This window comes from Ammospiza caudacuta, chromosome 15 (assembly GCF_027887145.1).
Source record: "Ammospiza caudacuta isolate bAmmCau1 chromosome 15, bAmmCau1.pri, whole genome shotgun sequence".
Classification (NCBI taxonomy): domain Eukaryota; kingdom Metazoa; phylum Chordata; class Aves; order Passeriformes; family Passerellidae; genus Ammospiza; species Ammospiza caudacuta.
In genome coordinates this window covers 16,997,834-17,007,668 of record NC_080607.1, presented here as the reverse complement: position 1 = coordinate 17,007,668, position 9,835 = coordinate 16,997,834, and positions in this window count along the sequence as shown.

Here is a 9,835-nt window from a genome sequence, read left to right as displayed (position 1 = left end):
ACACAAACATCATCAGTTCTGAAGTGAATAATAAAGCCCAAGTCAATGCATAGGTCACACAAAGAACAGGCAATGGAAAACTGTGAGGGAAGTGGAGGAGAGTGGTGCAGCCCCTGTGGAGATCATCAAAATCACATCTGCATCTCTTATAGTGTCCTCTTGACTGGGCTCCAGATTAACAGAAAAAAATCAAGGTGGAAGTCAGTAAATAAGTCAGAGGAAGTGAGCCAAGGAAGACTGGAATATACACTCCTCAGATTCAAGCATTACTATCAAGTGGATAAAACAAAGTTGTTAATAGAGCAATTCTATAAATAGCTGAGGAACAGCCTGGGCCATCCACAGCTGGTGTGACAGTGCTGGGCTGGTATTTGGATGGGTCTGAGGAGAGCAAGGAGAGCTGAGACAATCTGTCATGGTGATCTCAGTTATGGCCAGTTACAGCCCCAGGGTTCTTATGGGCCTCAGGAGAGGATCCCAGCCCTGAGCAGTGCAAACGTGTTCCAGGCACAGCTTGAAATGCTGCCCAGGACATGTACAGAAGCTTGGGGCTTTCCAGAGCTCCTGCTCCGCCTTCCCAAACACAATCACGCTCAAACGAGTGTTCCAAAGAAATGGCTCCTTCCTCCTGCCAGGGGAATCTGTGCCAGGGCCCAAGCCCAGCAGGCACATGGGCATGGGAAAACCAAGTGACACCTCTCCCACAAAATGCTGCTCCATGAGGAGACGCAGATACCATCACTGGGGTCCTACAGCGCACACCCAGCTCCAGCATCACTGCTGTTATAAAGTGCTAACTGCCTTGAGAACATCTTACCCAGCCCAAAACTGGCTCTCACATTCTGACTAAATCCTTGCTTGCTCCTCCTCACCCCAAGAAATCAGGGAATTTTCTTTCTTTTGACCACCACTGCCCTCAGGTTCTGCTCTGGGTGTTTTTTCCACATAACACAACACAACCCATGGACAGTGTCTATCACGAGCTCCTCTGGAAAAAAAATATTTAAACCATTTGTCGTTCTCCACTGCACACATTTTAACCACATGCACCTTTTCAAACACTGCCCAGAGACACAGATCGTTCCGGAAACCAGAAAATGGGGGGAAAAACCTGCTGTACTGTAAAGAATGAGAACAAGAAAATGAGTTTTTGCGTGAGTCATTCAACAGCTCCTTTGTATGTAAATATATCCTCAACCCATCAGCATCTATGGGGAGTACAATTTACATTTTGAATGATCAAAATGTTTAGTATTGGCAGAGAAAATGTTTTAAAAGGGAGAAGGCGGTGGTTTAAAATTTAGAAACTTAGTCAACTGTGCCAGATTATGATCTCAACTCTTCTCCCTCCAACAAATACTATGCTCCATAAAAACAAAATGCTTTTAAATTGAAATTTGGAAGTTCCCCTGATTTTCAAAAGAAAGAAGGGAAGGCAACAAATGCAATAAATTTCAACAAATTAGTAGAGAAATATAAAACTTGGCCTATTAAATGCAATTCAGAGAAGGGAAGCACAGGCAAGACTAACACATGAAGTGTACAGAGCCATAACATTTGCAACAGCTGTGTTATGAAATGCACTTGGTATTCTGGGAAGTGAGAAACAAAATACTTTGTTAAAACACTTGTGGATGTACCGGTGGCTTAGAAAAAGAGAGACAAAATTAACATCACAGTTTAACCATGAATGGTTTTGAGGATGTGATCTCTGGTACCTTGTTTGTGCCGTGATTCACTGGACAAGAACATTGTGATGGATGCACCACATCCAGGGAAGGCTGTGCTCAACTCCCTCAAATTTAGCATAGTCCCTTGGGTAAAAGTCTGGCCTCAGTGCCAAGTGCTCCTGTTAGCACTGATAAATCCAGAGCTCAGACCTAGACCTTGGCCCAATCCTTGCACAGGTTGAGAAGTCTCCAAGCCCAATGCCATTCTTTGAACTCATTTCTCATGTTTCAAGGTCAAGTTTTGACTGTGTTTTGTCTTGTTCCTTCAAATCCCCTTCTCAGATGTCAGTCTCAGCAGTAATTAGCTTGAGTATATAAGATATCCATGCACCTGGATTCTGTCAACATCATGAAGGTTAAACCAAATAAATAAATAAACCTGAAAAGCAGCATCCAGCTTGCTGCAGAACTCGTGCTGGAAAACAGTGAAACCCAACTTCAAACCTCTCACAATTCTGGGATGATATTTTCAGAAAAAGAAGCAAAATTCAGAGAAATGGCATTTGTGCTTTGGGAAATGCTGTTTTCCAAAAACCTTGGCTACCATAGTAACATGATTTATTCCATACTTGCGGCAGTATAGTCAGTCAGCTCCCCAGCTGAAAGACAATTATTGTAACTAGAGATGTACCTGGCTGGAAGACTGTGGGAATGCTGCTATGGATGGCAGAGCAGAGCACTCTGAACTCCAAATTAGTAATTGTTAGTGTTGATCGTGGAGGACATTTCTGGCAGGGGTTTAACCTCAGCAGTACAAAAGGGCACGTTGGTCAAATGAGTGTTGGCAAATCCCCCTCACCGAGATTCCAAACCACGTCCTGCCCCATCTGTGTGTCCTTATGCAAAACAGCTAGGTAGGGAAAATAGGAAAGAAAAAAACCCTAATTGCTATTGTATTCCTTCCCTGCATTCTGCAGCCACCATGGATACGTTGGCTGCAAAACTTTACCAGAGAAGGATTTTCTGAGCAAATTGCAGAAATCCACATATATTAATATGCAAAATTCAGGCCGTGTCTGATCCTTGAAAACAAAACACATGGTTATGGTTCCTTTGCTATAAAAGGCCATACAAAAGAACTCAGAGTTGTCTCTACCCAGTGGAGGGCTTTGTTCTGCCTTTGATGCCATCAGTGAGAATCACCTTGAAATTTGCTCTGCTCCTCCTCACATTGGTGCTTCTTGCTATGCCTTTTCTCGAGTGTAAATGTGACCAGACATAATTCTGAGATGATTCTGCCTTCAGTTTTCCTTCAAGCTGATAAGCTGCAAGCAGAACTTTTTCTAATACACATCCCAGAAATGTTCTTTGTGTCTTCTTTGGAAATGTCAGATGCTGGCCATTGGAAAAGGGAAAACATCTGCTTTAATTCTCCCAAAGGAACATATCAAAGTTTTTGTGCTGTTTTTTTTATCCAGCCTCAATGTCTTTTGTTCATCTAAAAAATCCCTGTATAAACTCCTGCATTTCATTTTTGTTGGTTTTGTTCTTTTTTTGAACCAAGAATGTAGTTTGTGTTCTCTTCTTGTAAAGCATCACAAAACCATTTCCCAGGTTGAGATGGCCAAGGAACAGTCCCTCCCAGAAACTTGATCCTGATAAACAGCTGTTCTCCAGCACAAACTAAGCTCATCCTCCACAGAAAATAGCTCTTAGGCTCACAATAAATAGATCTTACCCCTGCTGTGTATAGATTTGTGGGCTTTAAACTGAACTGATAGTCTGAACTTGTCATGCTTCCCATCTCATCAGAAATCCTAGAAAGGGCCTGTCACCATGGTGGAGGCTGGCACAGCAACAGCACAAATGCCAGCTCTGAACGTGAATAGAACAACAAAACCTCGTTTTACCCACTGGAAACCATCACTATATTTATCTGTGTCTTCCTGAACAGATGAGAAACTTCCCATGGTGTTCTGGAGCTCCAGATCCTGAGAGCAGCTATGAATAGCGGCTTTAAATTTATCCAGGGTTGGAAAGAGACTGAAACCCAAAGCTACAAGATGATGGCAGTTCAGCTGGCTGGGAAACCAGCAGAGCCCTGCAAGGGGCATGGAGATAAATTCCCACCCACAGGGTGAACAACATCCATGTCCAGTAATGCTGTGGAAATGAGGTGACTTTGAGTGATGAGGGATCATGACAGGTGCAGCTCTCCCAGGAGTTATTCCTGCTGGCAGGAGCCAGGAAGGGGATGAGACCCACAGGGAGCTTCTGCCTTGACCCTCACTGAGCACCCTGACTCCCCTGTTCCTTTTCCTGTAGTTCATTCAGGTCTGCCCAGGCTAAGTGTGCCTGGACTTTTGTTGTCCTCAGTCCCTGGATTGCCTTAAATAACAATTTATTGGAGAGCCACATGGCCAGGATAGTGGAACTGGACAGCAGAACTTGGGTGGTGTCCAAAAGAATCTGCAGAAAAACAAACCCCAGCAAAAACCTCACATTCAGCCTGGTTTTGCCTATCAAAGTGATACTATTAACAGTTATGTGCAGCTCCAGAAGCAACCAATAGGAAAAAAAAACCAAAACTATAAATTAGCCATAAATTTAAACTAGGACAAGAGTTGGGAAAGGGAGGGGGAGGCTGTTTGAGAGCTGTGGGTTGAGTGGTGGTCTTAGAGTACAAAAACAATAGGCTTCTGACACTAATAAGTAGAAGCAAGCCTTGGATTCTGTGGCGTTTTCTTGGTATTTATTCTATAAAGACAGAAATCTGGCTCTATTTCATCATAGTTATCTACACTCAGACACCCCTCCACCCTTGAAGGAGATTAGTAGTGATAATGCATCTGGTACCTGCCCCAGCAATAACAGATCTATGTGGAGAAGATTACAAGAAATTGTTTGGACTTCTGCCCAGTCCTAGAAGTCCCATCAAGCATTTCCAAAAGTCCCATCAGTTTTTACGGCTTGTCTCTCAAGAAGGCTGCAGAAACCTACATGAGGGAGAGACTTTAAAAAGATTTCTGCAGACATTTATTTCTGGCCAAATTATGATTGCTTGGAGGAAAAAGAAGCCACCATACAAATCTTGTTAGAGACTTCAGCAGGAACTCACAAACCCATGCAGAACCAAGATAAGCTAAAAAAAGCAATTGCATCCAGGAAGGAAAGACAGACCAGCCAGCCAAATGCAACTCTTAATTCCAACCCGTGACAGACCCCTGGGGCAGCTCCAAAGCCACTTAGCACAAGTGTGGAGCTGGGCCAGGAGGAGTCGCTGGCACAGGAGAGCAGCTCTGGCAAGTCCCCGCTGCAGTTTTGCTGAGGGGGACAGACTCAGACAGGCTCAGTACCCTCAGGACCACTCCCCACCCCCAAAAGCCCCCAGCTGGCAGCGCCAGGGACACTGTGATCCCTGAGCTCCCTGCACATGTGGGACAGCAGAGGAACAGCACATCTGCCAGCAGCACAAACACCCGGCAGCGCTCGCTGCGGCTTGGCGGGAGCTGGAGCAGCCGTCTGCAGTCCAAGGTCTAAAGGGCAATCTGCCTTCCAAGGCTCCTGCAGCTCCAAGGACCTGAGTCCAGGGTAAATATCTGTGGCTGGGCAGCCCAAAGGTTCCTGCACGTGCCCTGCAAGCACCGTGCCCACTTTGTGCTACACAGGAGGTGAATTTTCAGGGAACCCAGGGGGTGAAACCACACAGAGAGCATCCTGAGAGGCTGAAGGTGAATGCCTGTGCCCCTCACACCCTCCAATGGACTTCACTAGATGGGCTGCTCTGCCAGCAGAGGTGGAGCACACCAGCACAGCACTACCAGGCACTGGGAATATTCTCTACAGCAAGGAAAAAAGTGCTTTCTTTTCAGGGACATAGTGCAGAGAGCTGCCAGGAAGGTGACTGGGCTGATTATTCTTGTGCAGGGCTGTGGGCTGCTGGCAACTGCCTGGCCTGGGGGTCCCCAGGCTGCACTGCTCAGTAGGAGGAAGGTAAAGGAGGGGGACCAGATGGTTTCTAGCAATGACAGCTACAAACCTCCCTGCAGGCTGTGTCACATCACTGCTCCATCTCCAAACAAGCAGCTCTCACATGCAGCTACACCCTTGGACAGTGGGAGCTGGGAGCTGCTTCTGTTCCACTTGCTGGAGAGCATCAATCTCCCAGTGTCCTGGCCCAGGTGAGGGTGTTTGCTGCGTGCTGTCCCTGCTGCAGGCACAGCAGGAGGGCCCTGCTCCCAAGGCATTTATGACAGCGCCAGGTTTTTTTAACTATGAATTTGAACAGAAATCATGTCGCACCCTAAATGTCACTGCCGGGCAGAAGGGAAGTTATGAGTCTCCAGCAATATTCTCAACATCATGATTTTAAAGAATAAAATGGATATACAGTTCAGGAACCCCTACAGCTGTGGCTGCCTTGGTGAAGCCATTAACAAATGCAGTTTAACACGTCCAAGTGCAGCCAGCCCTCACTCCAGGCTGCTGGGTCTTTCTCCAATCCTTCTCCCCCCATTGCTCTGCTTATTGTTTGCTTCATTGTTAATCCCACCTAATTTAAAAATAGGAAATTGATTTCTTATGTATCCATTACAAACCAAATAATTTCTTTATTACAGCGAGGATCATGTTTCATAAGCAAGTCATGGAAAATTAAAACCATGCCTGTTGCTTTGATGAAATAATGGAGAAAAGTGCTGGAGGGGAAGGCACAGACAGCTGGGGGCTGTCATGCAACCAGTGGTGCAAGTTAACTCTTTGCTGTCACCCAGGGCTCCCAGCACTGCCTGTTCTCCTCCTCCAGGCTTCTGGTGTAGTGCTAAGTACTCCCTTACCCCTGAACCTCCAAAGCACCTCAGAGAAGGAGTGCAACCCTCTGAACAAAGTGGGCCAGTGCTTGTGGAGCTTTTGTTATTAACAGAAGGTTTGCAGCCTGCCTGTGTGCAGAACCAGATTCCTCCTAGTATTGACACTCCTGAAAACTCAGGAAATCGTTGCTGTTGCACAGTGCGCAAAACAAACAGGGACAAACACCAGGCACACTCAGCCCAGGAGTGCTTGTAGCATAAATATTTCCAGTCCTTGGGCATGTTAGACTTTGTGCTGTGCTGCTGGGAAGGGGCTCAGGCTGAGGGGGAGCCACAATTGCCTGGGGAGATCCCATTTACACCCAGGTTATGTCAGTGCAGCAGGCACCACAGCAACAGCGAGTTAGCAGTGTCCTGTGGGGTGGATTATAAATTAAAACAAAATACTTTGTGTGCATTGCAGAGGATTTATGAGCTGTTCTGTGAACCTCCCTGTGGAGCAGACAGGACAGGGGTCCTCTGAAGAGCAATCCAGATAAGTACTACAGCCCGAGGACATTGCAACATCCAACCCAAAGTTCATTGGCTGCTTCGTTAACATGTTGATCTCCAGGAATTACAGCCAAAAACACCCTCTGCAATGTCCCCATCAGGAGCAGAAAGAACACTGAGCTATCACTGCAGAATTCTTTTCATAATGTATCATCTGTAGGTGTGTCCATATAAAAATGCCATTTTTGAGGACAAAGAATAAGCAAAACTGTCACAACAGACCACAGCCAGGCTCCATGAGAGTGAAGGGCAGCAGGAGAGATTGCTTTAGAGCAGTAATTCATGTCTAGCCTGTTCAACCCTGAGCACACCTTTTTGAGCAAGCAACTATTAGTTTAATTTCTTTGGAGTAAGAGTCTCCCATTTAGAAAAAAAGCCCCCATTTTACAGTATCTTGTAAGTCTGTGTTGCTCTCAAAGCCTGCCATAGAATCATTAAGGCTGGAAAAATCTTTAAGATCACTGAGTCCCCAAGGACTTGTTCTTCCTGAAGTCAGAGATTACCATCCTGAAGCACTTCTCTCAGCAGGTGAGAGGCCTGGAAACCCTCACCTGATCCTGCTCCAGCCCTGGGAGGAGCCCAGCCAGCCTCCAGCAGGTATTTGCCCGTACACCACAAAGAGCTTCCTTCCAAGTGAGCCAAGGGAAGTCCTTTAAAACTCCTTATGGTCCCTTTGTGCTGATGATTCTCAGAATAGAAAAACAAGTTTTGTAACTCAGTGGAAGTGAAGGAAATGAGCTCTTTCCAGGAACATCCTGCAGTGGCCCTGCAGCTCCTCCAAAGGGCTTCTTGGAAGCTCTGAGACTGGGACATGCCATGCCCCTTTCTACCAGTTTCTGTACTGGCTGCTACCATGTTCAACCAACCTATTTATGCAATAAACAGCTCAAGAAATATCTGTAAAAAATACTGTAAGGTATGTCCAAGCAGCTCCAAGATCAACTTAAAGGGCCAAAACTCTCAGCCTCTGTAATGTTCTCCTGTGTGAGAGGCATTTCAGTTTCCTCTTAGGGGGTATTGAGTTTTTAAAATTATCAAGTACATGATAGAATTATTTTCAAGAAGTTTCTTCTTTGGTCTTACCATATATCACCCAAACAAAATACTCATTAGAACTCTTGGAGGAAAATTTCAAAATGATGTGATAAGTCACCAAAAATAATTCAGAAATTCAGAAACATCCATTTGCACAGCAGAGCCAGCTCACCAGGCTGATATTTTAATGGAAGCACTGGATGTTTTCATTAGCTGCATTTGCCACAATGACAGCAACAATAACTCCCAGACAGAAGTCGAGACAAGACGCAGTAATTAGGTCAAACCTTGGGGATAGAGCTGTCATCACAGACATCAATGTAAGTTACTCTCTCACTGCCCAAGCTCTGCAAGATGTGCTGCTCACTGGGTTGTCTAAACATGATAAAGAAGGGGAAGAAATGAGGGTCATCCTGCCTTTTGCTGTTCTTCACAATTACCCCGTGTTTAATTGATCTTGATTAATTATTTAAGGTAAACGGAGCTCTCCTGACCTAACAGCAACATGTAAACTGATTAACTTGACAAAGCCAGCAAAATGATCTGCACGGTGAGATCAGCTCCTGTAATCCATTATTGAGGCCAGGTTATCCCGGGTCAGGGCCAGGGGTGTGCTGCCAGACAAGGCAAGGTGGTGGAGGTGGGATGGGGTCCCTTGGGTTGGGGTCAGACTCCCCCAGCCCCTTGGCACTGGGGAAAGGGAGGAGGAAGAGGAGGAGGAGGAACTGTCCCGAGCTCTGGTAGCTCATGGTGCCTCTGGGGGCTGCACCCATATGGGCTTGGGGCAAGGAGAAGAGGAAGAAAACCCCTTTCCATGTGGGCTGGGGGCTGGAGGGAGGTGGCAGGGCAGTGTCAGGGGATGGGGCAGTGGGAGGAAGGTCTGAGCAGCCCAGCAGACCCAGCTGCTCACAGCCCCAGCCCTGCAGCCTGCACAGCCCAGCCCCAGGGGCAAATACACACTGGCCCTCTGCCTGGCCTTATTTTGGCTGCCCTGGCTGTAGCAACACCATGGGCTACAGGGCAAAACCCATTTATTTGGTGCAGATAATGCCTATCTGAGCTGAAAATCAATCCCAGATAAAAGCTTTCCAGAAGATCCTGCTTAGATTTGCGTGGGGAGCAGCAGTGCCCTATCCAGGCTGATAAGAAATCTGGTGGCATTGATTCCTTGTATGACCTAGTAAATTATGCATATTGGAAGAAAGCGATTTGTTTGGAGATCTACAGTATCCTCCATCCCTTCTGGCCAATCACTAAGGCAGGTACACAGATAAATGAGAAGAAAACACTCATCACCACTTTGGCTTCAGGGCAGAAGCAGATAAGGCTGATAAGGCAGCAAGTGAAATTCCCCTGCAGGCTCCCAAACAAACAAATACCTACTTGGGCAGAGGCTGCTCAGCTGCAGCAAAAATTCTGCTCTGGCTGTTTGAAATAGCAGCACCCCCAGGCACAAACAGAGCCATAACCTCCCTCCTCCATCAAAAGCTCCTTGTCCAGAGAACTTATGCTCAAAAGAGGTGAGAGAGAGCAGCTGGGAAGGAAAAGCACCCAGAGTCCTGCTTGGACTCACACGGACAGGTGGGAGACCCTATCCAGCACCAGCACCCCAGGGAAGCTCTGTGTTAGGGTGAGGATGGTGTCAGGGCACAAAACACAGAGGCAAGAGGCATCACAAGCCAGTCCCACCACTGAGGTCCCCATCACTGCACGGTGAAGGTGACAACTCCCATCAAAGCTGTCCCTGCTGCTGCCACCAGCCAGGAAGAA